This window comes from Chiloscyllium plagiosum, unplaced genomic scaffold (genome assembly GCF_037043375.1).
Source record: "Chiloscyllium plagiosum isolate Xiang-an unplaced genomic scaffold, Cpla_swu_hap1 HiC_scaffold_4, whole genome shotgun sequence".
Taxonomy (NCBI): domain Eukaryota; kingdom Metazoa; phylum Chordata; class Chondrichthyes; order Orectolobiformes; family Hemiscylliidae; genus Chiloscyllium; species Chiloscyllium plagiosum.
The window spans coordinates 29,334,155-29,350,758 of NW_028270142.1; the positions used below are offsets into that span (position 1 = coordinate 29,334,155).

General features: G+C 42.9%; 1 protein-coding gene and 1 long non-coding RNA gene across 2 annotated transcripts in view; one reads left to right on the plus strand and one right to left on the minus strand.

The window, feature by feature from the left end:
- LOC122549330 (uncharacterized) overlaps positions 1-6,877 on the minus strand; it is a 39,505-nt gene extending 32,628 nt beyond the window's left edge. The window contains exon 1 of the long non-coding RNA XR_015756920.1: positions 6,825-6,877. This is a non-coding gene — a long non-coding RNA (uncharacterized LOC122549330). The remainder of the gene's footprint in view (positions 1-6,824) is intronic.
- The window catches only part of deptor (DEP domain containing MTOR-interacting protein), a 123,203-nt gene that overhangs the window by 98,881 nt on the left and 7,718 nt on the right, over positions 1-16,604 (plus strand). The window lies entirely within an intron of this gene.

The window sequence follows — 16,604 nt, forward strand, 5'->3', positions numbered from 1 at the left end:
ACATAGCATCACTGATGGGGCTCCATTGTGCTGCAAATTGAGCTGTGTGATATTAAGGGTAGCTGTTTGTTAGTAGTAGTCTTCAGAATCTCAATGCGAGTCAAAACTGACAGACTGACATTCTTTGGAGCATTGTCCAAGTTCCCCTTCTAATGGCCTGCTCAATATGTCATGCAGAGCTACTCACACAAGAAATGTGCAGGATAAACATTGACATTTCAGACCAAGATAATACCCACTGTGCCAAAAATAAAGTATTTATTTGTTTGAATTTTGGGGGAGATGGCCTAGTAATATTATTTATCTGTTAATCCAGAGACACAGATAAAATTCTGGGGACACACGTCTACATCCCACTGTGGCAGATGGTGGATTTGAATTCACTAAAAATATAGAATTTAGAATCTAATGTAATCATGAATCCATTGCTGATTGGCAGAAAAAAAACATCTAGTTCCCTAATGTCCTTTTGGGAAGGAAACTGACATCCTTACCTGGTCTGGCCTATATGTGATTCCAGACCCACAGCAATGTTGTTGACTCTTAGCTATTAAAGATGGACAATAAATGCTGGCCTAGCCAGCAACACCCTCGTGCAGTGAATGAATTTGAAAATGCTAATTTCTTTGACCTCTTTTGCATTCACAATATGTGGTGGAAAACATAACTGGATGCTGTTGGCACATTTAAAAATTATTTTATGTTCAAACTTTCATTGTATTTTTGTTAGATATTTCTTATTACAGTTTTTTTTAACAGTTAACACATTTTCTAACATTTTCTGTCACTTCATTCATTGTAAAGCTAAACTTGGAGAAGAACATGTTAATGTCAATTAAGTAAATTTTCTTATCCTACAACATGGGCAACAATACACTGACCAAAATTATAATTGTTATTTTGCAATCTTGTTTAAAGTGATTAGAATCAAGATAAAGAGTCAAGATAAAAAATAAAAGTAACCTTCAATGGATCAATAGGTAAATAAACTCCAGTGGTAGATCATGGGTATATCGAATTTGATATACGCTATCAGCTCAGGCAATGGCGGAGTGCTGAGAAGATTTGTAGCTCAGGTCGAGGTTCTGGATGTAGGTTTGCTCACTCAGCTGGAAGGTTCATTTCCAGACTTTTCATCACCATATTAGGTAACATCATCAATGAGCCTGGAGAGATACTGAATGCATCAGGAGATGATTATACTCCTTGACCGTGGGGGAATGTTTGGTAGCATAAACGTGTGTATTAAATTTCTGTGAATGCCTGAAGAAAGCTCTGTAAATCATTGACTTCAGTAGAGGAGAGTAAGAGACATGAAAAGACAACCCTGCCCAGCCATGTCCTTCCCAATTTCTCAGAAATACAGGATAACGTCTTGTGAAACAAGGGGCAATAAAGACAGTGCATGCATGACATGCAGATGTGGGACAGCCTAATCTGTGCACAGGAACAAAGTTCTGAGTCATGCATACAGGAAATATGGTTTCCACAGAAGCACCAAATTTGTGCAGTGAGCTTAGATCTTTTGAAGTCACAGCGCCAAAATTGAGGCAAAACAGAATGTAACTCACGGACTTGGACAGTACGCCAACCATGCAATATACATACAAATATAAAGGCCTATGACTTTGAATTTTTGAAGGTGATGGTCTCGTTGTGTTATCACTAGATTGTGCGGGTAATGTTCTGGGGACCCAGGTTTAAACCCCCCCATGGCAGATGGTGGAACGTGCAAGATTCCCAAACAAGTGAAAGACAAGATGGCCCACGTGTGAAATTGAAATCTTCAGAAGCTTATATAATCACAAGAATGATTGTCAAATCACCTGAGTTTTACAGTCTCTTAGATTCTTGAACACTCAAATGATTGTTTTTTGGTAAATAGTTTTGCAACTACCCTAATATATATCTATTTTCATTCTTGGTTTATGTAAATTTACTTTGGAATGAAAGGAGATGTTAGTTCTTTAAGAGATATTCACTCTGTTAATACAATCTAGACCCAGGCAGAAAAAGCAAAATGATTATTTCATTAATTTATTTTGTGAGCCCCTTATGAGGTTCCTGGGGGGACAGTGGGGACAATGGGATCTGGAACCCTCTTTCTCCCTAGCCAGTTACTGTTTAACCATCATCGCTGGCCTTTTCCCTGTGTAAGGTGTGAGCCCATTAATCATGATGGGGTGATTGTTGGTCTTTGTCTTTAGAAAGAGTACGGATCACAAGTGAAAGTTATATGGCTGATTATTGCTCATTCACTGTCTTAGGGTCATCTGAAAGCCAGGTTGTGAGGGAGGTGGGGGAGGGGTCTGCTGTCCTTCTACATTTCACACATGCTTCAAACCTGTTTATGCTTTTATTGCCAATTCACATTTATCATAAAATAGTAGCAGGGTTGCAGCAGCTGCTTAAATATAAATAGTGGGGATAGATTAAGTTCCTTTGAATCTTACAGAATATGTTCCCACATGGACCTGACAGAAGCAATGAATGCAGCAATCTATTTTAAACTGGTGGACAGAAAACTTGTTTTTATTACCTCCTGTATATTGCAACTCCCTAATAGTTTCAGAGAGCCAAATAGATTTTGCAAACATGGGGAGATGCTCCCCATTTAGACTTTATTGCAGCAGACAGCAGGATGGACATGACGTTTAGTCTGGAGCTTTATCGGGGCTTCTGATATTAAAAAAAACTCAGCCCTGTCCCACACTTCACAAATCCTTGAAGAAAAGATGGTAATGTCTCTAACAAACACACCTCCTTTGTTGAACTGGTCCAATGACTTGAAGAACAGCATCTCATCTTTCAATTTGATGATTTACAGACTTTGTGACTCAGCAAGGAATTCATCAATTTATGATTGAAATCCTATTTTAATTTCTTTCCTTTGCATGTTTTGGTTTTTCTCTTTTCCCGTTAATTTTTGCTTTCAAACATCAGCACTCTTGTTCTAGACATTTATTTTGTTTCTTTTCAGCCACGTTCCCTTTGATCCCTGCGCGATTAATTCCTCTTTCAGTCTCTTTTTTTCCCCAGATTGTCAACATGGCTTAGTGCATCGGAAATCATGCCTCACAAACTTGATTGAGTTTTTTGAAGTAACGAAGAAGATTGACGAAGGCAGAGCAGTGGATGTGATCTATGTGGACTTCAGTAAGGCGTTCGACAAGGTTCCCCATGGGAGACTGGTTAGCAAGGTTAGATCTCATGGAATACAGGGATAACTAGTCATTTGGATACAGAACTGGCTCAAACGTAAAAGACAGAGGGTGGTGTTGGAGGGTTGTTTTTCAGACTGGAGGCCTGTGACCAATGGAGTGCCACAAGGATTGGCGCTGGGTCCACTATTTTCTGTCATTTATATAAATAATTTGGATGTGAACATACGAGATATAGTTAGTAAGTTTGCAGATGATACCAAAATTAGAATTGTAGTGGATATCGAAGGTTACCCTCCCCACCCTTATCTGCTTTCCGTAAAACTCCTTCTTTAAAGATCGCAACTCCCCCCCCCCCCCCCACCCATAGGTTGAAGATGCCCTCCACCGCATCTCATCCACTTCCCGCACCTCCGTCCTCGAACCCCACTCATCCAACCGCAAAAAGGACAGACCCTCCTGGTCCTCACCTTCCACCCCACCAACCTCCATATACACCGCATCATCTTCTGCCATTTCTGCCACCTACAAATGGACCCTACCATCAAAGATATATTTCCCTCCCCATCCCTATCCGCTTTCTGTAAAGACATTCCCTCTGTGACTACCACGTCACATCTATGCACTCTAACAACCCACCCTCCCCTCCTGGAACCTTCTCCTGCCACCGCAGGAATTGCAAAGTGTGCACCCACACCTCCCCCCCCCCCCCCCCCCCTACCTCCACCCAAGTACCCAAAAGAGCCTTCCACATCCATCAAGGTTTCACCTGCACTTCCAACATGTCATTTACTGTATCTGTTGCTCCCAATGTGGTCTCCTCTACATTGGGGACTCAGGACACCTACTCACAGAGCGCTTCAAAGAACATCTCTGGGACACCCGCACCAACCAACCCCACCGCCCTGAGGACAAACACTTTAACTCCCCCTCTCAGCTCTCAAGAACATGCAGGTCCTGGGCCTCCTCCATTACCACTCCCTTACCTTAACAGCAGATGCCTGGAGGAAGAACGCCTCACCTTCCACATTGGCATCAATGTGGATTTCACCAGTTTCCTAATTTCCCCTCCCCCACCGTATCCCAATTCCAACCTTCCAGCTCAGCACCACCCTCATGACCTGTCCTACCTGTCCATTTTCCTTCCCACCTATCCGCTCCTCCTTCTCCTCAGACCTATCACCATTACTCCCACCTCCATCCCCTATTGCACTCTCAGCTACCTTCATCCCAGGTCCACCCCCCTCCCATTTATCTCTCCACCCCTGAAGCTCCCAAGCTCATTCCTGATGAAGGGCTTTTTCTGCTCATCGAATGCTGTCTGACCAGCAGTACTTTTTCAGCACCACGCTCTTGACTCTAATCTCCAGCATCTGCAGTCCTTACTTTCACCCCGCAAAGAAGGCTACCTCAGAGTACAACGGGATCTTGATCAGATTGGCTGAGGAGCGGCAGATGGAGTTTAATTTAGATAAATGCAAGGTGCTGCATTAAAGCAAATCAGAGCAGGACTTATACACTTAATGGTGAGGTCCTGGGGAGTGTTGCTGAACAAAGAGACCTTGGAGTGCAGGTTCATAGGATAGTGAATAAGTTGTTTGGTATGCTTTCCTTCATTGGTTAGAGCATTCAGTATAGGAGTTGGGAGGTCACGTTGCAACTGTACAGGACATTGGTTAGGCCACTTTTCAAATATTGCATGCAATTCTGGTCTCCTTCCTATTGGAAGGATGTTGTGAAACTTGAAAGGGTTCAGAAAAGATTTACAAGGATGTTGCCAGGGTTGGAGGATTTGAGCTACAGGGAGAGGTTGAATAGGCTGGGGCTGTTTTCCCCTGCAGCGTCGGTGGCTGGAGGTTTATCAAATCATGAGGGGCATGGAAGAATAAATAGAGTCTTTTCCCTGGGGTGGGGAAGTCCAGAACTAGAGGGCATAGTTTTAGGTGAGAGGGGAAAGATATAAAAGGAACCTAAGGGGTAACTTTTTTGTGCAGAGGGTGGTGCGTGTATGGAATGAGCTGCCAGATGAAGCGGTGGAGGCCAGTACAATTGAAACATTTAAAAGGTATCTGATATGAATAGGAAGGGTTTAGAGGGATATGGGCTAGGTGCTGGCAAATGGGAATAAGTTAGGTTAGGATGTGTGGTCGGCGTTGACAAGTTGACCGAAGGGTCTGTTTCCATGATGTACTTCTCTATGACTCTATAACCTGTCACAGACTTTCCTCTAACCATATATTTCACACCTACCCACCCTATGCTCAAAAACTTCTTTCATCTCTGAATTTTTCCCAGTTCTGATGAAAGGCCCTTGACCTGAAATGTTAACTATGTTTGTCTCTCTCAGATGCAGTCTGATCTGATGAGTTCTTCTAGCATTTTCTGTTTTCATTTTGAATTCCCAGGATCCATAGTATCCTGCTTTTCAAACTGACATAATAGTTTGTCTTTAAGTAAGATCAATCAAATACATACTGCTTGAAAGATTGCACTTATATTTGTGGAAGAGGTAGGCCATTTCCATTTGCCTCTGCAGATTGTCAAAGTTATGGCAATAAATAAAGATCTTTCTTTAAGAAATGGGATCCACTGAAACTTCATGAAAAGTTTCCCAGACCCAGAATTTAGCCAAATTCTATAGTTCTTATTGTTTGTTCACTTCATTCCATTCTTACCAACAGCTTTAGACCAATCTCTTGTAATGAACTGTAAAACAACGGTGCGCGAGACTGAAATCTAGTTCCAGTTTTGTGCAGTGTGTAAAGGAAAAGCTCAATCATATCAGAGAATACTGGTGAGCAACATGTAGCCTTATCATCCATATTGATTAATGGTTCTCTGCAGCAGCAAGCATTGCTGCCAATGAGGACAGTGAAGATGTTTGCTTACTTCATCAGTTATATGAACCCAAGCAAGTTCCAAAGACTGTGGTGTCTTTTTGTTTCACAGCCATACCCTGTCAATGAACAATATAGATGTGACTGTTAACAAGATTCTTTGATTCCAATAAACTGAGTCCTGACTCAGTTGCATCATTCCCAGTTGTTGGCCTATGCTGGTTGACTACCAACCAATGAAGCTTTAGTGCAGACAATGCAGAATAATTCATTTCATATGCATGAACGTAGGGGGAATACACTTTAACATTTTAACTCTTAAAATAAAGCTTATTTAGCATGCCTTATGGAAGAAATTTCCCTTAAGGTTTCACAGCATCGCTCTCTTATCTCCTTACTAAGAGATAAATGCACCAATCAGTCAACGTAAAACTCTTGACAGCATCCCTGGCTTCACTGTTTAGTAAGTCAAAGGCAACAATTCCTATAAACCATACTTATTCCTCACTGCTGATCCTAATCACAGCAACATAGAGAATTTTATATGTTTAAAAACCTTGGATTATTCAGTAACTTGAAAAACTAAAAGTTGTGACTGCCAATAATATTCTAAACAGGCAGTTAAACATCTAAACATTTCTCCTGAGAATTTTTCAACAGGCCAATATTATTTTTCCATTACATTCTCTGTTCAACATTTGTCCCCCGCTGAATACTGACATGCAAAAGTAATTATTCTTTCCAAAATCTTGAAAAAAACATGCACAACAAATAGTAAATAAAACAGCTTTTGGAGAGAGTTTGCAGGGAAGGAGTGGAAACCTACCTAAATTGTTGGAGACAGTTCCAACAAAACTGAGACACAGCTTTGGATCAAACCCATTTGCCAGATGACTGTGTCCTCTGTCCCACAGCTGTTAAAACTGTAGACAAAACTATTTAGGCACTATTACTGATCCAGTTCCTAATGCAGCTCATGGTCAGATAACTTGGCACCAATCTCACTCTGTGCTTGCGATGAAAGGTCACAGTCCCTGAAACATTAATTTTGCTTCTCAAGCCACAGATGCTGCTAGAAATGCTGGGTTTTGTAGCATTTTCTGCATATCTCCCTATGACCATGACATTGTAAGGGGCCCTTGATCAAATATTACTGTTAAAGGTCAGACTGTGGAGCAATACCCAAGGATTAGAATAGTCAAAAAAAAACTAAAATGGGGTTTTTAGCAAGTGGTTCCTGCAGGAAGACAACTACTTTGGTCTGTTATCATTCACACCAGGTTGGTTTCACCAAAACAAATTGTGCCGTAAATCAACCTGTATTGTCAGGAATTAAGTTCCTATGGAAAGCTAACAGCAAGAGGAATGTGCAAAGGAAGGTTTCACCATTGGAAATCAGCAGTTTGTTGTGGTTGATGTACTGAACTCCAGCCCAAAGGAGTGCACCAAAAAATTTAACCTCCTGCCTTACATATGGTAATTTGGTGAGATTAATCTTTGATGGCACTGTTTGACATTGAGTAGCCATTTGAATTAACACATCATTTACAAGCTGAACAGTTTGCTCAATGTAATGAGGATGATTGAAAAGATTCAATATGTGTCCAGAAGTAACAGCAAGGCTATTATGAAATTCCTAAGTTTATAGAGACTTGGAGTATTCCTCTAAAATAACTGTGAATTTATACTTTAACGAAACAGTTGCCACACACACACAAAAAAAAGAAAATACTTAATAAAATCTAATTTTTGTATGTGTCAGGAGGTGTGTTTTGGTAAGTGAATGACACGTATATTATTTAAGGAAGAAATCCAATTATGATCTGCAATTCTGAACACAAGTCATTTTTCTCTGGCCACAAGTTGGCACTGCAAAATAAGTAAAAACATATTTAGCTGCATTGGGGTCAGATTTTTAATTTTAAATGGGAGGCACAAATTGGATATCATCCCACACACCATTTCTGTCAGATGCTGGGATTTTGTGAGCCCATTAAAAGCACATCAGGTCTGAGGGCTCATGAAGAAAATGGAAATCGTGATGATGAGCCTGGAACATTGTGAAAAATCAACGTCAATTGTTTTTGTGGGTTGAAACTTTTGGTCCTGCAGGAAGTGATAAGAATGTCAGGTGGGTGAACTTAATTGGACGAGGGTAAATAAAAGTCAGATTCTTGCCAGTGGGATCAAATTTTGCATTTATTGAATTGAATTGAAATTGAATTGAATTGATTGTCACGTGTACCGAGGCACAGTGAAAAGCTTTGTTTTGTGAACAATACAGACAGATCACATAGTTAAGTAGCATAGATAGTAAATAATAGGTAAACAGCAGTAAAAACAAAAACACAGCTACAGGCGAATGTGAAGACTTTGAGTCCATTCAGTATTCTAACAATAGTAGGGTAGAAACTGTTTCGAAACCGGCTGGTGCGTGTGTTCAGGCTTCTGTACCTTCTCCCCGATAGTAGAGGTTGTAGAAAAACATTGCCAGGGTGGGAGGGATCTTTGAGAATGCTGACGGTCTTTACTTGATAGCGGGTCTGGTAGGTGGATTCTATAGATGGGAGGTTGGCCTTTGTGATTATCCAGGCCAAGATCACCACTCTCTGTAACCATCTTCGATCTTGAATAATACAGTTGCCATACCAGGTAGTGATACATCCAGACGTAATGATCTCGATGGCGCACCTATAAAGGTTGGCAAGGGTATTCGCCATCATGCTACATTTCCTCAGCTGCCTGAGGAAGAAGAGACGTTGTTGGGCCTTTGTAACCAGTGCAGCCACATGAAGAGTCCAAGAAAGTTTGTTGTTGATGACACACTCCACTCAGTCCACCTCTGTGCTGTTAATGTGTAGGGGGGCATGAGTAACATCCCACCGAAAGTCAATAATAAGTTCCTTGGTTTTGCCACCCTTTGCCCAGCTGCAAAAAAGCAGGTCAAACTTCCCTTAACGGCATCTGCACTTCATTAAAAGCACCTCACTAGAATCAATTTGTTTTTCCCAATAACCTCTATCCAATCAAGAATCATTGTCCCTTCAGATTCTAGACAGAATGTAGCAAGCAGATAGCCCTTCGAATCAGAGAAATATATAGCACAGAAACAGACCCTTCGGTCCAACTCATCTATGCTGACCAGATATCCTATATAAATCTAGTCCCTGTTGCCAGCATTTAGCCCATATCCCTCTAAACTCTTCCTATTCATATACCCATCCAGATTCCTTTTAAATGTTGTAATTGTACCAGCCTCCACCATTTCCTCTGGCAGCTTATTCCATATATATGCACCACCCTCTGTGTGAAAAGGTTGTCCCTTAGGTCACTTATAAATCTTTCCTCTCTCACCCTAAATCTATGCCGGAAATGCACAACAGGTCAGGCAGCATCCGCGGAACAGCGAAATTGAATTTTCAGGCAGGAGCCCTTCAACAGGATTCCTGATGAAGGGCTCCTGCCCGAAATGTCGATTTTCCTGTTCCTCAGAAGCTGCCTGACCTGCTGTGCATTTCCAGCACCACTCTAAACTTGATTCTAATCTCCAGGATCTGCAGTCCTCCCTTTTGCCTAAATCTATGCCCTCTCGTTTTGGACTCCCACACCCCAGGAAAAAGACCTTGTCTATTTATCCTATCCATTACCCTCATGATTTTAAAAACCTCTATGAAGCAACCCCTCAGCCTCCAATGCTCCAGGGAAAACAGCTCAAGTCTATTCAGCCTCTCCCTGTAGCTCAAACCCACAAACCCTGGCAACATGCTTGTCAACCTTGTCTGGACCCTTTCAAGTTTAACAACATCCTTCCAAGAGGAGGGAAACCAGAATTGCACGCAATATTCCAAACGTGGCCGAACCAATGTCCTGTCCAGCCACAACATAACCTCCTAACTCCTATGCTCAATGCACTCATCAATAAATGCAAGCATACCAAACACTTTCTTCACTATCCTATCTACCTGTGACTCCAGTTTCAAGGAGCAATGAACCTGCACTTCTTCCTGAACTTCCAAGGGGTGAGGCAATATCTGTTCACCTCTTTTTGTCCTAAATTGCTTGTCTCTTATCTTCAGACTCTATCCCCTTGTTCTAGACCTCCTCAGCCAGGAGAATCATCTTTTCTGCACCTACTCTGTTGAGTCTGGCAAGAACTTTGCTTGTTTGAATAGGACCACTTCTCATTCTTCTAAACACCAGAGAAGATAGACCCAGGTTATTTAATTGTTCCTCATAGTAAAATCCCTCCAATATGGGAATTAATTTGGTGAGCCTTTGTTGCACATTCTCTCTCTAAAGTAAGTAGAGTTAGAAAAAGGACCACTGAGGTAGAGGAGGCCAACAAGATGCCTCTGCATTCGTTGAGATTTGAGAGACATTGGACTGCATATGGTAGAACCCCCACATCCACGGTTTTGGTTTCTGCGGTTTCAATTGTCCACGGTTTACCACGGCCCGAAAATATTACACAAAACATATAATTCCAGGGGACTGCTGGGGAGGTAAGTTTCCCATTTAAATGGCAGGGTTCACTACTCTCTGCGGTATCGGGCTTCCACGGTAGGTCTTGCAATGTATCACCGGCAGATACGGGGATGACACCTGTATTATCATATTTTAGCAAAGGGTTCTTTTCATTGACTTTCATGGAGATTTTTTTCTCTTCAAGGCCTAGAGAGTAACCTCACATTATTATCCAACTATGGTCTCTGACTTGGAGTGTGCCCTGAGATGTTGGTGCTAGGTGTCCAAGGTGGAAGTGCAGAGGAACAAGTGGCGAGCTAAAGTTGCCAGGTTTCATGCCAGCAATTCTTGACATCCAATTACCATCTGTTCTGTGGTCCAATAGAAACCTAGAGATTAATGAGTGTTAGTGAAGATAATAATAAACATTAATTGGCATTAATAGGCTTCACATTGCTCCCTAGCAGGAATCTCATCTTGACACCGAAAACAATATTAATGACTTGGATGAGAATGTAAAAGATACAATTAATAAGTTTGCAGAAGACAAGAAAATTGGTACTGTTGTTGATAAAGAGGAGGATAGTCACAAATTATAGTCTAATATTGATCAGCTGATAAGTTGGGCAGAGCAATGGCAGATTGGTTAGGCCACAGGAGGAATACTGTGTTGTTCTAGTCACCACACTAGCACCGGAGCTACAAATCTTCTCCCAAACTTTGAACACCTACGGGCGAGAGACGCTAAGACAAGCCAGGAAATGGGAATCCTGCGCTAAGCGCCTAAACGCCACATACGAACAACTCCGGTTCCTGCATGAATGCCGAAAGAATCGAATCCTTCCACCATGTGTCAGATACAGACCGCCAGTCAACAACCCACAAGCCAGAGACACAGCCAGACAGAACGGATTCAGGATGATCCAGGTAATGATTACAGATGCGCACAACAGACTTCACAAATACAGACAAGAAATTGCGCGCCAAAAGTCGTTAATTTCAAAAACCACTAATCAGGAATGGACCCAGACCATAGAACGGGCTGTCACCATAGGACAGAACAGGACCACACACTGCAAAAAAACGGCACTAAAAGAAAAAATGGCCAAACTAACACACAACAAAGAGGACACCACAACACACACCTGGGTTAAAAACCTCTCCCACAGACAGCTCACAGACACGGAAAGAACCATACTGGCCAAGGGACTCAACTACAACCACAGGGACGCCAAGACAGCAAAGTTCCCAGCAGCACTAGAATGCACACTCAGGAACAATGGACTGACAGAAGAGACACAACAAACAGTGAGACAAAGTATCGTACCCCTGATAACAAGGAAAAGACAAACACATAACCTCAACACCAAGGAGAGGGAAGCACTAAAATCACTAAGAAACGATAAGAACATAATCATACTACCAGCAGACAAAGGCAGAATGACGGTCATCCTGGATAAAGCAGAGTACACCCAAAAAGCACAACAACTACTTGCAGATACCAACACCTACCAAAAGAGGGAGTTTGACCCCACCCCACAGCTCACCAATAGGATAAATAACACACTGAGGAATCTACAAAAAAACAGACAGATAATCAGGTCGGACCTACAAAGAATGAAACCTGAAAGCAACAACACCCCCAGATTCTATGGACTACCTAAAGTGCACAAACCAGACATCCCACTCAGACCCATAGTATCACTACCAGGGACACCATCACACAAACTGGCTAAAGAACTACAGCAGAAACTGAAACACCTGATCAGCGGATCCAGACAATCTATACAATCAACACAGGAATTCTTGGACATCATCAGAAATATACACATAGACAAGGAAGAAACTATGGTCTCATTCGACATAACAGTACTGTTCACCTCTATTGACAAAACCCCAGCCAGAGAAACAATAGCCAACCTGCTGAACATACAGAACAGACAACGGGACGTTGAACCTATCAACAAAGACGGCATACTGAAACTACTGGACTTGTGCCTCACAACACACTTCACATTCAACAACCAGATATACGAACAAATCAACGGAACACCCATGGGATCACCAATCTCGGGACTCATAGCAGAAGCAGTAATGCAAAGGTTGGAACAAACAGTCTTACCACAAATTCAACCCAAACTCTGGGTCAGATATGTTGATGACACCTTTGTAATCATTAAAAACACAGAAATAGAGAAAACACACCGGATCATCAACGCCACACTCACAGGAATCCGATTCACGAGAGAAGAAGAAAAGGATAACCAACTCCCATTCCTAGACATGATGGTACAGAGAACACCGAACGGAGAATTCACCACAAAGGTATACAGGAAAGCCACACACACAGACCAAGTCCTGAACTATGAAAGCAACCACCCCAACACACACAAACGAAGTTGCATCAAGACACTATTCAAAAGGGCCACAACACACTGCAGCACACCACAACTGCAAAAAGAGGAAGAGGAACACCTGTACAAGGTATTCGCCAAAAACGGATACTCGCGCAATTTCATCAACAGATGCCTAAGAGAAAGACAACGGAACGAGGACATGCCACAACCCAAAGGACGAGCCACACTACCATACATCAGGAGCATTTCAGAACTGACAGCCAGACTACTGCGACCACTAGGACTTATAACAGCACACAAACCAACAGCCACCCTCAGACAACAACTCACCAGAACGAAGGACCCGATACCCAGCATGAGCAAAACTAATGTAGTGTACAAAATCCCATGCAAGGACTGCACAAAACACTATATAGGACAAACAGGATCCATGATCCCCATCCATGAATATCAACTAGCCACGAAACGACATGACCAGCTATCCTTAGTAGCCACACACGCAGACGACAAGCAACATGAATTCGACTGGGACAACACTACCATTACAGGGCAAGCCAAACAAAGAACAGCCAGGGAATTCCTAGAAGCATGGCACTCATCCACAAACTCCATCAACAAACACATCGACCTGGACCCAATATTGCGGCCACTAAAGCGGACAGCTGAAACTGACAACCGGAAGCGGCAGGGACAGGCCACTATAAATGCCGGAGGAAACACCACAGAAGTGCTTCACAGGAGGCTCCCAAGCACTGAGGATGTCACCTAGACAGGGGATGAAATGTTTGCAACAAATATTTCCAGCTCGGCGACCAGAACCACAACAATGAGCACCCGAGCTACAAATCTTCTCCCAAACTTTGATCACCACACTACTCAATGGACACGATCACATTGGAGAGGTTGCAGAAGAGATTCATCAGCATGTAGCTTGGGTTTGAAAGTTTCAGTTATGAAGAGAGACTGGATAGGCTGGGTTCGTTTTCTCTGGAGCAGAGGAGGTTGAGTGGGGGATCTGACTAAGGTGTACAAAATTATGAAAGGCATAGAGAGGATGGATGAAGCGAACCATTTCCCTATGGTAGGCATGTCTATGACCAGAGGGTCTAAGTTTAAGGTGAGCAGGAAAGTTCAGAGAGGAAAATAGTTTTCACCTAAAGGTGTTGGAAATAAGGAACCTGCTGCCAGAGAGAATGAAGGAGGCACGTACTCTCAGAACATTTAAGTAGCATCTGCTTGAACATTTAAAATGCCAAGTTATAGTAGGTTACAGACCAAGTGCATGTAAATGGGATCGGGTGTGGTTTGGTGATATTTGATCGGCATAGACATGGTGCCCTATTCTATGCTGTACGACGCTATGATAAACTTTGTTGGAAAATGTGGCTTGTTGCTCCTAACATCAGGAGAGGCCATGCTTGATTTTTAATGGGGTCCTCCAGACTTCTCGCGAGAGCCCACTTCCACTGTTCCCAGCACATAATGCTGTCAGGTATTTAGTATACATCATCCATGTGATATGTGTAAGAACTCAAAAGATTAGACAATATTTCAGAGAGAGAAGAAGAGTGACACTAGACTTTGATACAATTGCAAAGAAGACTGATCAATTGCACCATTCATAGTAAATGAAGAGGGCATAACACATCATGACAGCCTAGTGGTATTATCACTGGATTGTTAATTGAGAGCTCCAGGTATGTTCTGGGGAGCTGGGTTTGAATCCTGCCACAGCAGATGGTGGAATTTGAATTCAATAACAATCTGGAATTAAGAGTCTGATGATGACCATGAATCCATTGTCAGGAAAATCCCATTTGGTTCAATCGTGCCATCCTTACTTGTTCTGGTCTACATGAGACTCCAAACCCACAGCAATATAGTTGATTCTTAACTGCTCACTGGGCAATTAGTGGGAGGAGGGAGGGGGGGGGAGCAATAAATGCCTTGTTAGTGATGCTCTCATCCTGTGAATGAATTTAAAAAAATATTTTAATGGTATAAATAGAGATCACTTTGCTACATTATGTTTGTTTTTCTTAAGCAGCATGGTGAGATCCTTACCAGGTAGCAGACTATTGCTTTGCTAACAGCTGAAGTCAACGTGAATTGCAATCTTACCCTACTCACCAGACAAATTAGCCCTTGGGAATACCTGAATGGGAACCTGACTAAGTCCTTAGTGGGTTCCACTCACTACTTGCTCTCTAATAACCCCATGTTGGATGCTGGGCACCAACATCTTGGGCAAGCTCCATGGGCACCAGCCACACACACACCCCACATCCATTAATGTTGATATCTAACGTGTTCCAGTCTTTGTGTATCGTACATCTCCAATCCACTTAAAGAATGCTACACCATTTCAAGGATGCACCACTGGCAAAATCATTGTAATGTTGCAGGAGGAGGCTCAGGGATACACAGTACAGGACCAAACTGCATCTGCGGGCTCACTGTTGTAGTGCTTACTTCACACTGACCTACCTGGCATATGTCTGGCTTGGCTTGCATTGACTCCCCCACCCGCCTGAGATACCAGGCTAACATTACTACTGTCTTGCTGTGCCATTCATGCAGACACAAAACCAGAAAGCTTGCCATGGGCTCCCTGCAAGTAAATCATAGGCAGCCTCTGATACCCATCCAAAACCCGCTCAGGGCAGTCAGAGTCAGGATCCATTCCTGTTAAGTGGTGAGGAGCTGAGTGGCAGACAACATAACACTCTTCTTAAAACTTGCTTCCCTCTTGTGGGCTACTTTGCACCTGAAATGAGACAGAGGCAGGTATAATGGAAGATTAAAGTGGGTGTCACAGCTCAGAGTTTCTGCAGGCTTCCTGCACGAGTGAGCAGGCTGCACAGAGGGCATGCAGGCTGACTGGTGTCAGGGGGTTGTGATGGGTGACAATCCGTGAGGAAAGGTGTTACAGGCAATAGTGAGAGTGTTACAGCATGAATCTTGGTGAGAAGTGGGTCCAGTGGCAGAGGTACAGTGAGTGTGGAGTATCAGAGAGAAGATGGTGCAGCTTGCATTGCCAGAGCGGAGAAAGACATTAACCATCTTCCAACAGTACTGGGCTTTCCTCCAGACTGCTGTGACTGCTCTAACCTGGCTGGTAACCTCAGAACAAGCTGGCATGGTCTGGTGTCATGGTCCCATGCTGGTTCTGTACATCACCCCATCCAAGAGGAGCTCCACATCCTCGTCAGTAAAGCTGGGCATCATATCAGGGCCAATGTCGACAGTGCAGGACAGTTCTGGACTGACTGCGAGGGTCTGGGTGCACAACGAATCTTTAAATATACTGCCAGTGCCAGGGATGCCAGTCAATTCTGAGATTTCCAGTGCGTTGCTCCGGGGACAGTGTGGGGTAAGTTGGAGCAGAAACCGGATGAGTCTAGTAAGGTACAATGATAAAACTCACTAGGCCCTGTGACAAGCATTTGGATGGGTATATGAATAGGAAGGGTTTGGAGGGATATGGGCCGGGTGCTGGCAGGTGGGACTAGATTGGGTTGGGATATCTGGTCGGCACGGACGGGTTGGACCGAAGGGTCTGTTTCCACACTGTACATCTCTATGACAAGAATCACTTCATCCAACTCAACGTGACCTGCACTTTGCCAAAAACTCAGAAGATTCAGCCCTTTAGAAACAACTCTAAAATGTACTTTCTGCCTCCATGAAAGTTACTTCAGAAACATTGGTCTTGAAACTCCAAAAGGCTCCTGTCTATATGGGTAAGGGAGTCTCATGAGAAACTTAAAATAGCATTTAAATAT